Consider the following 16,039-nt stretch of genomic DNA (forward strand, 5'->3'; position numbering starts at 1 on the left):
AATGATTGACCATAATATCCAGGTCGTGAGTCACATATGAGTGCAACAGACAATCATCAGAGATCAGCAGAAAGTACCAATATTAGAACACAATCATTCTTAAAGTGCACAAATAAGCATGTAACACTCTTTCAAGAAAATATTTTACAAGTAATACATAAAAAGAATCACAATGACACCATTGAACTTAGCCAAAAGTAGTTTGTGAAGATCAACCAAGGCCTAATGTTTTGCTGACACATTGCTCCCATGTGCAGATGTTTTAGACGGACACTGCCTAGGTTCTTCCCTACAGGCAGCACAATAGCACAGTGATTCTCAACAAGGACTAGTGGCCTATCTCACATTTTATTGAAGAACACTGTTTGGTAGACATACTTTGACTTTTGGCAATGAATATTGACGTTTATATGGAGGCAATTTCTGTTGTTTCTCTTTTCACATTACTAATATACTGAACAAAAATATAAATGCAACAATTTAAAAGATTTGACTGAGTTACAGCTCATATAAGGATATCAGTCAATTTAACTAAATTCATTAGGTCCTAATCTATGGATTTCACATGACTGAGAATACAGATATGAATCTGTTGATCACAGATACCTTAACAAAAAAGTAGTGGTGGGGATCAGAACACCAGTCTGGTGTGATCACCATTTGCCTCATGCAGCGCGACACATCTCCTTCACATAGAGTTGATCAGGCTGTTTATTGTGGTCTGTGGAATGTTGTCTCACTCCTCTTCAATGTACAGTATAGTACAGTATAGAACAGTATAGAACATTTCTGGGATCTTGTACTTCAGCTCATGAAACATGAGACCAACACTTTACATGTTGCGTTTATATTTTTGTTCAATGTAGAATCAATCAATCAGTAAATATTGAGGTAGAGTGAGAGTTTAAAAAAGCTTAAAAATGTTTTGCAGTAGCATATTTAGTTGTGTGGCAACTTCGCAATCACAGGTTGTCCAAATGTGCTGGCTAAAGAGTCCTATTTCTTGAGTGACCTGGGTTGTCCCAATGGCACAGCGGTCTGAGGCATTGCATTTCAGTACAAGAGGCATCACTGCAGTCCTTGGTTCAAATCCAGGCTGCATCAGATCTGGCTGTGATCGGGAGTCCCATAGGGTGACTTCAGGGTTTGGCCGGGGGAGGCCGTCATTGTAAATACGAATTTGTTCTTAACTGGCTAGCCTAGTTAAATAAAGGTTAAATGTAAAAACATGTCCAGTCACTTCTTGGGCTCCTCCGCCTGTACCCTTGGGACAGAACAGCCCCCAAGCCGGTGCTGGAGGCGTGGACCGTGGAGGGCTGCTGGAAAGCTGGGGGCTCTCAACAATGTGGCGGACACTTCAAAGTCTTCTCCACCTGTGGTTTGATCAGACCGCTGCCGATAATGTAGCCGAGGTATTCAGCCACGTTCAGTCCCAGTTGGCACTTCTTTGGGTTGGCTGGCCAGCACAGAGCGCAGCTGGCGGAGGTGGTCCTCCCAGTCCTCACTGTGTATTAACACGTCATCAATAAAGGCGGCGAAGGCCTGATGAGGACATAACAGCGTGTCCATAATCCACTCGAAGGTGGCAGATAATCCGTGCAAGCCAAAGGGTAGGTGAACGTACTGAAATAATCCATCCGGAGTGGCAAAGGTGGATTTGTGATGGTCTTCGGGGGCCAGAGGCATCTGCCAGTAGCCCTTTATGAGGTCGATGGGGTAGGCATGGGGTAGGCGTCAAACCTGGAGATGGCGTTGAGGGCTCTGAAATCGTTGCAGAAGCGAATAGACCAATCGGGTTTCAGCACCAGGGTGATAGGGCTGGACCAGTCGCTGGAGGATGGCTCGATGACCCCCATCTTCAACATCTCCCTCCCCTCTTTCCGTACCATCTCCCGGCGTGCTTCTGGTAGCCTGTAGGGTCGGAGATGGAACTACAGTGGTAGCAATACAAGGTTATAACATTTACAGAATATAGAAATGCCAATGGTTGAGGTGTTGCTGTATATATTCAGAACCACATTCCTGTAAAGATTAGAGAGGATCACATGTTAAATAAACAAATTGACAAACTGTCAGCATGCTTATAGAGAAGGACATTCAACAAGCACAGCACTTACACAAATTACTGACATGCAAACATAAATACACACACGATAACATACGCACTATACACATACGTACACATGGATTTAGTACTGTAGATATGCGGTATTTGTCGAGTAGGGGCCTGAGGACAGACAGTGTGTTGTGAAACCTGTGAATGTATAGTAATGTTTTTAAAATTGTATAAACTGCCTTATTTTTGCTGGACCCCAGCTAATGGCAGCAGCTAATGGGGATCCATAATTAATTCAGATACAGCTGTTTCCGCCTCGAGACGTGGCGTGTTGGCCAGGACCTCCTCCCGTACCAGAGATATCATGCTTCCCAAATCTAGGAAGGCCTCCCAGTCCGTCCCTCTAACACGCACTGGCACACTCCAGGACGGGGCCAGCTCCACATGTCAATACACCTGTGGCGTGGGACATTCCACCTGGTCACGGTGGTGGCTGATGATTCAGTGGGCATAGGGACGTCTACACCGGGGCAGGGACTAGCCATATGACCATATGTGTTGCACATGAATCATTGTATAGGGCTCTGAGGCGTGGCCTTACTAACAGTTGACTATGGGGCTAGGTGCTGGCCTTGCCGACCCTCCTGCTAGCCATGGGGCGTTCCACTAGTGTTCTTTTCGGCCCTGCTAACGTCAGCAAGGCTTTTAGTAGACAAGTATAACTCGACGCACTGGACTAGGTGGTCAACTGTAACCAACTAACCTATGCATGGTGATGGGTAATTCCCTCAAACACTTTGACTTGGGTTTCTAACATTTCGGCAGTGGTTTGTGGAGCATAGCCACCCCCTTACCAGACAAAGAAGCTGATAGAGCTGGCCCCTCGGTGACTTCCAGTCATGAAACCTTTGGGCCCGGTCTCTGGGGTTCAGCTGATAGCGGGACTGAATCTCTGGCTTCAGACGTGCGTAATAAATAGCAACCCCTTCCTCAATGTCATAGTACACCGCCTGGGCTTTGCCTGTGATCAGGGGAGCCAAGAGGCCCGTCCAGTCATCCGGAGGTCATCTCTCTCTCTGCGTCGTTCGTTCGCAGGCCAGAAGATAGGCCTCCACATCGTCGTCCTCCGTAAGACGTGGAATCATCTCTTTGACGTTGGGCATCCTACGGTCCCTGGGAGACGGGTGGTCTGCTACTTCGGACCTGACGAGGTCTAAGGTCTCCTGTTGGGCGATGGCGCAGGCCGTTAGCTGACGTAGCAATTCTTCGCTCATACCTATCAGCGTGTGTAGTGGGCTTCTCGAAAGATACATTTAAATAATAAATCACAGCCACCGGAAAGGGGAAGGGTTGTGGTTGTGCCTCTAGGTACCTGCATTCTCCACCAGTTGAGAACGAATTAGCTTGTTCCAAACACACTAACACAGTTGTGAGGCACACAATGAACAGACCAGGGGTTGTGATTCCTTTTCTTGTGATTGTTTACTCAACAGGTTCTTTCACCCAACAAAATAACTCCAGTACAAGGTAACGTCCAACGCTGAAACACCAGCGTAACAAAACAAATAAACAAACTAAGCCGTTGACCAAAAGGCTGTAGCCAATAAGTGAAAGCAAAACAACAAACGGCTTCTCCTGTCTTTATACTGTTCCATCATTGAAAAATAGAATTTGTTCTTAACTGACTTGCCTAGTTAAATAAAGGTAAAATAAAAAAATTCATGTAATAAAGACTATCGTCTAAACATAACAGTAACAGGAGGAACACTTCTCTCTACCTGTAGCCTACCTTGGTTAACAGAGAGACAAGGTGTCCCAGTAAAATATAATTTCTCTGAGGTAGGAAACTCCAACGTCCTCATAGGTCCCCGTCTCTACTCCCAATCCTCCCCCAGCTCCTCTTCTGGCACACCTATATAGAGGAAGACACAAAGCAGTTAGTGGGCCCAGGTGTGTACTTGTAACATTCGTCGTCTGAAGATGAGGAATCATCGGACCAAATCGCAGCATGGTAAGTGTTCATATTCATTTATTAAAACAGAACACTAAACAAAATAACAAAGAGAATGAAACGAAACAGTCCTGTCTGGTATAGACACAAAGACAGAAAACAACTACCCACAAAACACAGGTGGGAAAAAGCTACCTAGTATGATTCTCAATCAGAGACAACGATAGACAGCTGACTCTGATTGAGAACCACACCTGGCCAAACACATAGAAACAAAAAACATAGAACACAAAACATAGAATGCCCATCCCAACTCACACCCTGACCAAACCAAAATAGAGACATAAAAAGGATCTCTAAGGTCAGGGCGTGACAGTACCCCCCCCCCCCCCAAAGGTGCGGACTCCGGCCGCAAAACATAAACCTATAGGGGAGGGTCTGGGTGGGCATCTATCCGCGGTGGTGGCTCTGGTGCGGGACGTGGACCCCGCTCCACCTTAGGCTTGGCCCACTTGTGGCGCCTCTGGAGCGGGGACCCTCGCCGCCGACCCCGGACTGGGGAACCTCGCAGCGGGCCCCAAACAGGAGGGCGACTCTGGCAGCTCCGGACAGGAGGGCGACTCTGGCAGCTCCGGACAGGAGGGAGACTCTGGCAGCTCCGGACAGGAGGGAGACTCTGGCAGCTCCGGACAGGAGGGAGACTGGCAGCTCCGGACAGGAGGGCGACTCTGGCAGCTCCGGACAGGAGGGCGACTCTGGCAGCTCCGGACAGGAGGGCGACTCTGGCAGCTCCGGACAGGAGGGCGACTCTGGCAGCTCCGGACAGGAGGGCGACTCTGGCAGCTCCGGACAGGAGGGCGACTCTGGCAGCTCCGGACAGGAGGGCGACTCTGGCAGCTCCGGACAGGAGGGAGACTCTGGCAGCTCCGGACAGGAGGGAGACTGGCAGCTCCGGACAGGAGGGAGACTCTGGCAGCTCCGGACAGGAGGGAGACTCTGGAGGGAGGAGACGCAGAGACAGCCTGGTGCGTGGGGCTGCCACAGGGCCCACCAGGCTGGAGAGACCTACAGGAGGTCTGGTGCATAGAGGAGGCACCGGATAAACCGGGCTGTGGGGGAGCACTGGAGCCCTGGTGCGCAGCCTTGGCACCACTCCTCCAGGCTGAATGCCCACTTTAGCCTGGCCCCTCCAGAGTGCAGGCACAGGTCGAACCGGGCTGTGGGGGAGCACTGGAAATCTGGTGCTTACCGCTCGCACCTCTCCATTAGGCTCAATTCCCACTTCGCCCGGCACGGGCGGAGCGCAGGCATAGGACAAATAGCACCCTCCCAGCGTCCTGGAGACACAGTACGCAGAACCGGCGCAGGATACCCTGGGCTGAAATGGCGCACCGGAGACCAAACACGCTGAGCTGGCACAATCAGCCCTGGCTGGATGCCCACTCTCACATGGCACTTGCGGGGGCTGGCATATAGCACTCCGGGCTATGAGCGCGCACTGGAGACACCGTCCGCATAACACGGTGCCTGACCAGTACCACGCTGCTTCCGGTAAGCACGGGGAGTTGGCTCAGGTCTATCGCCTGACTCCGCCAAACTCCCCGTGTGCCCGCCCCCAAAAATGTTTTGGGGCTGCCTCTCGTGCCTGCTGCGCTGCCTTGCCTCATATCGCCGCCTCTCAGCTTTCGCTGCCTCCAGTTCTTCTTTCGGGCGGCAATATTCCCCAGCCTGTCTCCAGGGTCCCCTACCGTCCAATATCTCCTCCCAAGTCAAGGAGTCCTGAACCCTCTGCTCCTCCATACCACGCTGCTTGGTCCGTTGGTGGTGGGTAGTTTTGTAACGTTCGTCGTCTGAAGATGAGGAATCATCGGACGAAAGCGCAGCGTGGTAAGTGTTCATATTAATTTATTAAAACAGAACACTAAACAAAATAACAAAGAGAATGAAACGAAACAGTCCTGTCTGGTACAGACACAAAGACAGAAAACAACTACCCACAAAAAACAGGTGGGAAAAAGCTACCTAAGTATAGTTCTCAATCAGAGACAACGATAGACAGCTGACTCTGATTGAGAACCACACCCGGCCAAACACACAGAAATAAAAAACATAGAACACAAAACATAGAATGCCCACCCCAACTCACGCCCTGACCAAACCAAAATAGAGACATAAAAAGGATCTCTAAGGTCAGGGCGTGACAGTACGAATTGGCTTTACACTGAGTACCTATCCCCTGAGGAGGGTGCTGTCCTACCATCTTTCTAGTCCCTTAACTCTCACAATATGTATAATTTCCTACATTCAATCACAATCTTTCTATCTAGATGTCAATTTTTTTATTCCCCAAAACATCTATTTTTGTAGGCTGTACTTTTCAATAGGAAGTAAATAAATGCACCACCATTTTCTCAAATGTTCTTCATGTCATTATGATACGTAAATGCTTTGTATCTAGTTTATTCTGCTGATCTGTGTATTTGTAGATATATTTGATGTATACTGTAACAATCATTAGTTCACTAATGTTTTATTACCACTATGTACCGCCCTCACACAGGTGAGGCAATTGTATTTATCAGCTAGGCAACTGCATATAAAATTGTATATACAATGGTTTTGGCACATCTTTCGATGCTCTGATGAAGGCGTAACAAATGTGTCTGCCTGCCCGACCGGAAATAAAAAATAATAATTAGTTAACGCCTTTAAGGTAAAAAAAAATGTTTTACTATTTTGAGTGTCGCAGTTTCCGAATGTTCTTGAATTTGGGATTTAATTTGAGGTCAGTGTCAGATACGACTGAGCACCCAGCTATTAAAGCCATAACAGGTGTGCGAGATCCTATTGTGGAGTGTAACCTAATCCAACAGTTTGATTAGCGTTGTGCGTCAACTGTACACAATAGGCTCTGATATCAGGTATTGTGTTTGTCTAGTACTGAACCGTTAGACTACATGGAAGTATTGCTCAATACCAGAGACTTGCACAAAGTGAATATAACATCATGTTAAACTCTAATCAGATTCATTATACTTACATTGTTTCAGTGTGGACAGTGAAGCATAAGAAGCTGTAGGATCTACACGTAAAGCTGTCCTAGCGGCAGAACCTTGGTCTGTGGATAGAATAAATAGTCATGGAACACAATAATGTTTAAATGAATAGCTGCAGTTTCTCTTCCTGCATTACTGTAAATATTCTATTTACAAGGTACTTATTAAATGAATGTACTGACCCTTCCAGATCCTGTCCACCTCCATGTGGAGCATCTCTCTTTATCCTGCCTGAACAACTCTCTTCTCTGGGTCCAGACTGACACAGTATGGAGATGCATCAACTGAGCCTTTCTGCAGGGCATTGTAATCCTGAAAACAGGAGGATATTTAGCCACTCTTGGAGGACAATAGAAGTTGATCCTAGAACTGCTTTGTTGTCATGGAACAATAACATGTTTCCAATTGTAGCCTTCATGAGGGTTAAGGCAACGTCCACTTTTGACATGCCTTTTGTGCTAGAGTTCGCAAATTTGTTGAAACAAGGTATAAAGTCACCTGAAGCAACCTCCCAGGTTCTTCACCCTGCAATGTGAGCTCCATCCCAGTGACCTCCTCCTCCAATTTCTTCTCCATCTTCTGTACCTCACTCTCCGCTTTCAGCAGCAACCTTTTTTTCTCCGTTGGGGCGGCAGGTAGCCTAGTTGTTAGCGCGTTGGACTAGTAACCGATAGGTTCCAAGATCGAATCCGAGAGTTGATAAGGTAAAAATCTGTCATTCTGCCTCTGAACAAGACAGTTAACCGACTGTTCCTAGGCCGTCATTGAATATAATCATTTGTTCTTAACTGACTTGCCTAGATACATTTTTTAAATAAATTTGAGGCCATCTGTTTGTTTCTGGCCCTTTGTGATGGCGGAGATCATAATGATGAAATTTGTCTGCTGCTCTTGTTTCTGTAGACTGGCAGAGATCTGACAGGAAGAGGAACAAATGACATGACACAGTGGATGTTTTCTAGTGTTTGTTTCTTGCACTTGTTTAGTTCATCTCCATGGTTTTTGGCCTGGATTCAAATTGGACCTCTGAAGATCCACACAAGTGAAATTTAAAGGCTGCATATGGGGCTCAATATGGATTGAATCTAGTCCTTGGTCATGGTACAAGCTTCAGAACCTCTACAGTAACTTGTTACACAAAGACATACAGAGAGAATGAAGTGGATGGTTATAGGTTCAGGTCTCACTTACTGGCCGATTTTAGGTAAAACAATTAACTTCAGTGTTCTTCATAAATTCAAGTCAAATATAAAAATAAAAAAATGCATTTTCAACATCAGATGTCTTGGTTCCCACTAGGCAGGTTTGTCCACTGAATATCAGACTTTATTTAAAATACTATTTGGGGTCTTTCACTTATTTTCAAAGACATTTAGAAGAAAATATTAGGATTTTTTAAATTTAAAAACAGAAGTAGTTTAATATTGGAATGTATTTTGAAAATTCTGCCATGCATTTGAATTAACATGTTTGAAGAAAAAAAAAGTATTTGTGACGTTAATGGTGGTACAACTCAGACACAGGTGCAGAGAAATACAGCATGCAGATGTAACAGGGTTGGTTATGTTTCCACTTGCCTCTAAAGAAATGTGTATTTGATGTTCAAGCATTCTTATTGGTTAGTTCAACTCTGATGACAATAAGGGGTGTTGTGATTGGCCCCGCTTGCAGATAGGGGGAGATCGCGAACGTCAGGTCTTCCCAGTATGAAAATGTGATGCAAGGGGTAGGTCACGTTCTGAATACTGTTTTCTATTTTACAATGTGTACAAGTTTGCTGTACGTTACTGATTTTATACATGTGTGGGTATATGGTACCTGTTAGGGATTGAGGGGCTTTCTGGGATGTGCTTTGGCATATGATTGCTGTAAATAATTGTGTTAGCTAGCATACACCGATGTCATGGTCACATAAGCCACGGCTAACACAGTTGTCTTCATGCTACAGATTTTGCCATCGACAGCCATCAACACTGTTAAGCCCTGCACAACTAACGTGCTGTTTCCCATTTAACAGCAGAAATAAATGATGCTCAACTGGGACCACTGGCCGAAGTGATTTATTATGAGAAAACACAACGCATGGAGAGTACATTATATATCTGTTACACAGAGGTAACGGTGAACTTCAGTCTTCACAGCAAAACAACAAAGCAATAGCATACGAGTACACTAAACAAAACAAGAGACCTCAACAACCGGCCCAAACCACAGAGGAACCTAAATAGTCATTCAACAGGTGAACCCAATAAGACCAATCAGGATCACCTGGACACAAGAAATAACAAAAGGGTGCCCTCCAGTGGCAACCTCAGGGAGTACACCCAACCTGTGACAGTATTTGAAAATATTTTCTAATAGCTGGCTATTAATAGGGAGATATTTGCAATAGAAGAGGTAGATTCCGTTGGGATACAGTACACTGACATGTCCAATTTATGGACCTGTATATAAAGAAATGTCCCATCAGTCTGCCTCTAGATTGTCTGGTGCCTGCCTACACCTGTACAAAAGCTCTGTCTCAACAATAACATTTCCTTGATGGTTATTTCCTTCAACTTCTATGGTTCCACCGCTGGCTCCAAAACCTAGATCAACATGGATCAGTGTTATATTCGTAATTAACAAGATCAACAGAGTTCAGTGTTTTAGTCATAATTAACAATACACTGCAGTCCATCGAACTACAGAATGAAATGTATATAGGGCCAGCTGATTTTCACATACTAGACACTAATATAGTATTTGAATGTGAATGGAGATAAAATCTTTAGATTTAGCACTGACAGAGTAATTACAGACTGAGAGAACTTTGGAAATTGCAACTTACGTTTTTTGTACGCAATAAGTATTCCCCCGAAGCCTAACAGAGCAACACCTCTGTCTCCTGTAGCACCACCTCCGGCTCCTGTAGTACCACCTCTGGCTCCTGTAGTACCACCTCTGGCTCCTGTAGCACCACCTCTGGCTCCTGTAGCACCACCTCTGGCTCCTGTAGCACCACCTCTGGCTCCTGTAGCACCACCTCTGGCTCCTGTAGCACCACCTCTGGCTCCTGTAGCACCACCTCTGGCTCCTGTAGCACCACCTCTGGCTCCTGTAGCACCACCTCTGGCTCCTGTAGTACCACCTCTGTCTCCTGTAGTACCACCTCTGTCTCCTGTAGCACCACCTCTGTCTCCTGTAGTACCACCTCTGTCTCCTGTAGTACCACCTCTGTCTCCTGTAGTACCACCTCTGTCTCCTGTAGTACCACCTCTGTCTCCTGTAGTACCACCTCTGTCTCCTGTAGTACCACCTCTGTCTCCTGTAGTACCACCTCTGTCTCCTGTACTACCACCTCTGTATCCTGTACTACCACCTCTGGCTCCTGTAGTACCACCTCTGGCTCCTGTAGTACCACCTCTGTCTCCTGTAGTACCACCTCTGTCTCCTGTAGTACCACCTCTGTCTCCTGTAGTACCACCTCTGTCTCCTGTAGTACCACCTCTGTCTCCTGTAGTACCACCTCTGTATCCTGTAGTACCACCTCTGTCTCCTGTGGAAAATCCGTTGGCCCTGTTGCACCACCTCTGTCTCCTGTGGCTCCATCTCTGTCTCCATAACCTTGATCAACATGCATCAGTGTTTTAGTCATAATTAACCAGATCAACATGCATCAGTGTTTTAGTCACAATTAAAAATACACTGCAGCCCATCTAACTACTGAATAAAATGTATATAGGGCCAGCTGATTGTCACAAACTGGTCACTCCTCAAATGTGAAATAATATAGTATTTGAATGTAAATGGAGAACAAATCCTTAGATTTGGCACTGACAGGATAATTACAGACTGAGACAACTTTATAAAGTACTGAATCTGATTTCATTACAGGAAATAAAACATCGGAAATTGCAACTTACGTTTTTTGTACACAAAATAACCCCCACCGAAGCCAAACATAATCAATACTGTAGTGATAACTCCAATAATCCAGCCTTCCTGAACTTCACCTGTGGGGAAAAGACAAGATGAGTGATTAAGTTTTCAGTTAATGAATATTAGGCAGTGAGTGGTGGTGTTACGTCCTGTCACATGCACCTGCAGGGTCTGTGTTAATGCTCTGATTGGAGCTGACGATGGTTGTGTTGCTCACAGTCTCTCTCAGAACGGGGTTGAAGATATGGCAGGTCACCGTCTGATTTTCTCTTATATTCACTTGGCTCCAGACGGTGTACAGTCCACTTTCAGGATCAGGTTGTCTTTTGGTCTGTACTTCCCACGGGTCCAGAGTGCGGTTCTGAGCCAATAGGATGTCCTGGATGGTCCATGTGACGACTGGCTGTGGGTATCCCCCCTGGGTTGAACACGTGGCATTCATATTTGTCTTGTTCACAGTCACACTGGGTGTCGGGAACCGTGCTGAAAGTGAACAAAGCAAAGAGAAGAAGATGTTAGAAATGTGCCATAATAACGTTTGATGATTTCCTACAATGACAGAATTAGTGCTGTGAATAATTCACACAGGTGGACATGGAATGGTATCAAACACATCCAATACATGGTTCCCATGTGGTTGACGCTATTCCAGTCCTCCCCTCAGCAGCCTCCTGTGTTATTAACTCAACCATACCTGCCACATGTAGGGTAGTGTGACACACGCGGATATGCTTATCATTCTCGCCAAACAGTGTAGCGAAAGCCCAGTAGACATTCTGCTTGTCTTCAAGTGTGACTTGGCTGAGTTTGACAGAGATATTCCCAGAACTCATCTCAGACCCAAAGGCTTTAGTTCTGTTTGTGTAAAGGTTATCCTGATGTTGATTCTCTTCTCCTTTGTTGAACGAGTACAACACTTTTTCGGACTTATCTTGCCAATGGAACCGGAGTCTTGATGTGTCGATGGCCGTGGATAAATTCAGGTCACAGGACAGAAGAACAGACTCTCCTATAATCCCAGTGACTTCCAACTCAGATGCAGCTGGTGCTGAAACAGACCAATATGTCAAAGTTACAAACTAAACTCAGAATTCAACAGAGAAAATAAACCAATGTTACTGTGTTTGTGAATGTGTGTGGATGGCGTTTAAGAAAGTCTATGCATGGCTCAATTAGATTATGGTGTAAAATAGTGATGGATTGTCACTTTGCCTTAATGTTAGCACTGGTTTTCAAGCACAGGTCCACATGGAGCCTGATAGTTTATTGTCCTTCCTGTTATTCAAACTACAGTGGCCCATACTAAAAGTCACAATGCTATTGTGACGGCAGGCTTCACTGGAGAAACTAAATGATGTGCTAATGAGCTTACTGACAGGAAGAGGAGGTGATTGAAATAGCTTAAGAAAGCACAGCGCACACAAACAAAGAACACGCCCCAAAATAAACATGTTCCTGGAAAATTAAGGAAACTATTCTCTTCCAAAAGCTGTGAAAGAACATTTGAAACAGAGTTTTTCATTTATCTGGAAGCACAAGGTTAACATATGAAACTGGGTTGTTCATTAATATGGCAGCACTTGGTTACCATTTAATTCTAGCACTTGGTTACCATTTAATTCTAGCACTTGGTTACCATTTAATTCTAGCACTTGGTTACCATTTAATTCTAGCACTTGGTTACCATTTAATTCTAGCACTTGGTTACCATTTAATTCTAGCACTTGGTTACCATTTAATTCTAGCACTTGGTTAGCAAGACGATGGGAAGGTGCCTTGACATCACCCATTTCTGCTCCCTGATTTCTCTGATGACATATTGGTTGAGTAATTATCTCAGGATTGTAATAACATTTATCACAGTGTGCTTTACAGTAACCAGACCTAGACCCCCAAAACAGAAAGAAGAACCAAGCTATGTGCAAAGGGACAGCGTGTTAAAGATATCTCTGAATATCTGGTTCATGCAGATTGAGAGATATTTAAAATGGACGACAGCATGGGCGACAGCATGGGCGACAGCATGGGCGACAGCATGGACGACAGCATGGACGACAGCATGGGCGACAGCATGGGCGACAGCATGGACGATAGCATGGGCGACAGCATGGGCGACAGCATGGGCGACAGCATGGGCGACAGCATGGGCGACAGCATGGGCGATAGCATGGGCGAAAGCATGGGCGATAATGACAGAGCTTTAAGGTAAAGCTGAGGTCATGTTCCTCATTTCTTTAAAAGATTCAATAATGCAAAATAATACTAGCATCATATTTTTTTCACCACTACTTAGAAGCAGAAATAATTTATCTGAATTTATGTATTAGTTCCAGTAAATGAATGAAGGTGGTTTTCTCTCCTAGTAACATAAGAGGTATAATGACTTGGGGGGAAAGAATTCTTACTATTTAGAATGTCTTTATCATCTTCATTCATTATTGTCTATTAAAAACTTCTTCTTAATAGGGGGCGCTGTTTTCACTTTGGGAAAAAATCGTGCCCAAATTAAACGGCCTCGTTCTCTGTTCTAGATCATACGATATGCATATTATTATTACTATTGGACAGAAAACACTCTGAAGTTTCTAAAACTGTTTGACTTATATCTGCGAGTAAAACAGAACTCATTTGGCAGCAAACTTCTGTCGTGTCTTTGACTATGCCAGATTAATTGCTATGACATGCTATTCTATAAACTAATTTCTCCGTAATTAATATTACCTGATTGAACTAATCATGTAAATATGAATTAACTAGAGAGGGACACCACGAAAGAATATTTATAGAGCTGTTATCTTTCGAATAAACTCTTAAAGATTTAGTAATATTTTACTAAATAGCAGTCGCATTAATCGTAATTTTATTCAGTCTCATCTGAAAGTTGTAAGTCCTTGATTATCTGCAAGAATCCTGGCTAACAAGTTGAATCAGCAATACAAAATTGGGTTTAATTATTTATTTACTAAATACCTAACTAATCACACAGAAACACATATACACAATTAAATCATAACTTGATCACAAATTACGTCATACAGAAAAACGTCCCTAGCGGGCAGAATCGATATGACAGCTTGTTACACAAAGGAAAGGGGGGGGGAGTCCTAGTGAAAGCGCGGGAGACTTGAGCATAGGCGAGCTGTGCTATCGTAAATCTTATCTTATGCATTCTAAATTACCGCCATTTGAAGAGGAAAATGCAATGAATATTTACTCTGAGCTGCGCTTCAGTAGGTTGGTGGTAGATGGCCTGTGTCGCCAACCCGAGTCCTCTGTCCTTTGAAGAAGTCTCTGGTAGTCACGGGAACACGTTGTGGGTATTAGACGGGGTACTTGGACTGTCCTTCCGAACCTGCGTTTAGCTGTTGCTAACTCCAAGGCTAGGAGATATCACTTCTGTAGTGAATACGAGTTCAAAGTTCATACCATTCACAATCAAAGTCCATGCTGATGTTGGCTTCATCTATAGTGATTATCTGAACCATTCTGACCCTGGATCGTCATCCTAGAGTACCCGGAACAGGAAGTTATATTCTTGTCTCTGGCTTTATATAGTGGAGGGAGAGGGGTGTGTCTGAAAAGTCTATTACCCAGGTCTCTTCACAGGGGCGGGCCCCTGGTTGAGCAGAAGCCAAATTTATGAAAACACAGATCTCTCATTTGGAAGGTAAAATTACATTTCACCTCTTCACAAACAATGTCATATTCAAACATTTGAATTAAACAACAATTCCATGTGAATCCGATATCTCTGACGTTTAGACTTTTCACAGTAGCGTTTATGTCATTCTATCATTGATGAGAATGTGTCAGAGGGCAACCGAACTGACATAATATACCTTAAGTACCACCGCATATGTACAGTTGGTTGGATTACCAGAATATAGTTCATTTCCCCCAACTTCTGATGTTACCCAGAATCTCTATGTTAACCCATGGGTTTCCTTATGTCACATCAGTTATAGTGGGGGAGAGAGAAAAAGGGGGAAAGAGGTATTTATGACTGTCGTAAACCTACCCCCAACCCAACGTCATGACACTTCCAAACAGGAAGTGAAAATTCTGAAAATGGGGCTCTGTGTAAGGCATTGCCTATTCAATTGCCTTATATTTATGGATCTGTATGCACTTCATACGCCTTCCACTAGATGTCAACAGGCAGTAGAATGTTGAATGGGGTGTCTAGCTTGATGTGAGACCGAATGAGAGCTTTTGGAGTGACAGGTCCGCCATATTGGCAGTATTTAGCTGCGCACCAGAGAGCACCATATTCTTTTCTGAAATGCGTTAGGTAGACACAACGAAATGCTCCGTCTTGGACGTTATTGGATACATATGAGAAAAACATTATAAAGATGGATTTTCAACCGAGTTTGACCAGTTTATTCTACGTTTATTGTGACTTTTGGAATTTTTCGTTCCATGCGCCAAGAGTTCATGGACATGTGCGCTCCACCATGCTAGCCAAAGTTGCTAATTCGACAGAAGAAATGGACATTCTAAAACAAAACAACGATTTATTGTGGAACTAGGACTCCTTGCACTACATTCTGATGGAAGATCATCAAAGGTAAGAGAATATTTATGATGTTATTTTGTATTTTTGTGGAATATGTTGGCTCCAACATGGCGGAGAATGGCTGGGCGCTGTCTCAGATTATTGCATACTGTACTTTGTACTAAAGTTATTTTTTTAAATCTAACACAGCGGTTGCATTAAGAACCAGTGTATCTTTCATTTGCTGTACAACATGTATTTTTTAGCAAAGTTTATGATGAGTTTTTTGGTTAGATTACGTGACTGTCCAAAATTTCTCCGGACAATTTGGTGCATTTTGGCGCCGTATTCACAATGTAAAACCAGGATTTGTAGCTATAAATATGCACATTTTCGAACAAAACATAAATGTATTGTATAACATGATGTTATAAGACTGTCATCTGATGGTGAGCTAACATAAATATATGTTGTGTTTTCGCTGTAAAACACTTAAAAAATTGGAAGTATTGGCTGGATTCACAAGATGTTTATCTTTCATTTGCTGTACAACATGT

At 44.2% G+C, this 16,039-nt stretch overlaps 2 long non-coding RNA genes across 5 annotated transcripts; both read right to left on the reverse strand.

Moving 5' to 3' along the window:
- Positions 1-772: 772 nt before the first annotated feature.
- LOC120058557 lies at positions 773-8,610 on the reverse strand. Of its 4 annotated transcripts, none has more exons than XR_005478028.1 (6): positions 7,562-8,610; positions 7,246-7,375; positions 7,048-7,125; positions 3,846-3,968; positions 2,911-3,279; positions 773-1,911 (listed from the first exon to the last, which is right to left on the reverse strand). It is a non-coding gene; the product is annotated as an uncharacterized LOC120058557 (long non-coding RNA). The 4 variants fall into 4 exon arrangements; XR_005478027.1 differs by having other exon boundaries at positions 773-1,931; XR_005478026.1 differs by lacking the exon at positions 773-1,911 and having other exon boundaries at positions 2,253-3,279.
- A 491-nt stretch (positions 8,611-9,101) lies between these two features.
- On the reverse strand, positions 9,102-10,040 carry LOC120058556. The gene is made up of 2 exons (XR_005478025.1): positions 9,894-10,040; positions 9,102-9,651 (listed from the first exon to the last, which is right to left on the reverse strand). It is a non-coding gene; the product is annotated as an uncharacterized LOC120058556 (long non-coding RNA).
- Positions 10,041-16,039: the final 5,999 nt, after the last annotated feature.

Source organism: Salvelinus namaycush, chromosome 13, assembly GCF_016432855.1.
Source record: "Salvelinus namaycush isolate Seneca chromosome 13, SaNama_1.0, whole genome shotgun sequence".
In the NCBI taxonomy this organism is placed as follows: domain Eukaryota; kingdom Metazoa; phylum Chordata; class Actinopteri; order Salmoniformes; family Salmonidae; genus Salvelinus; species Salvelinus namaycush.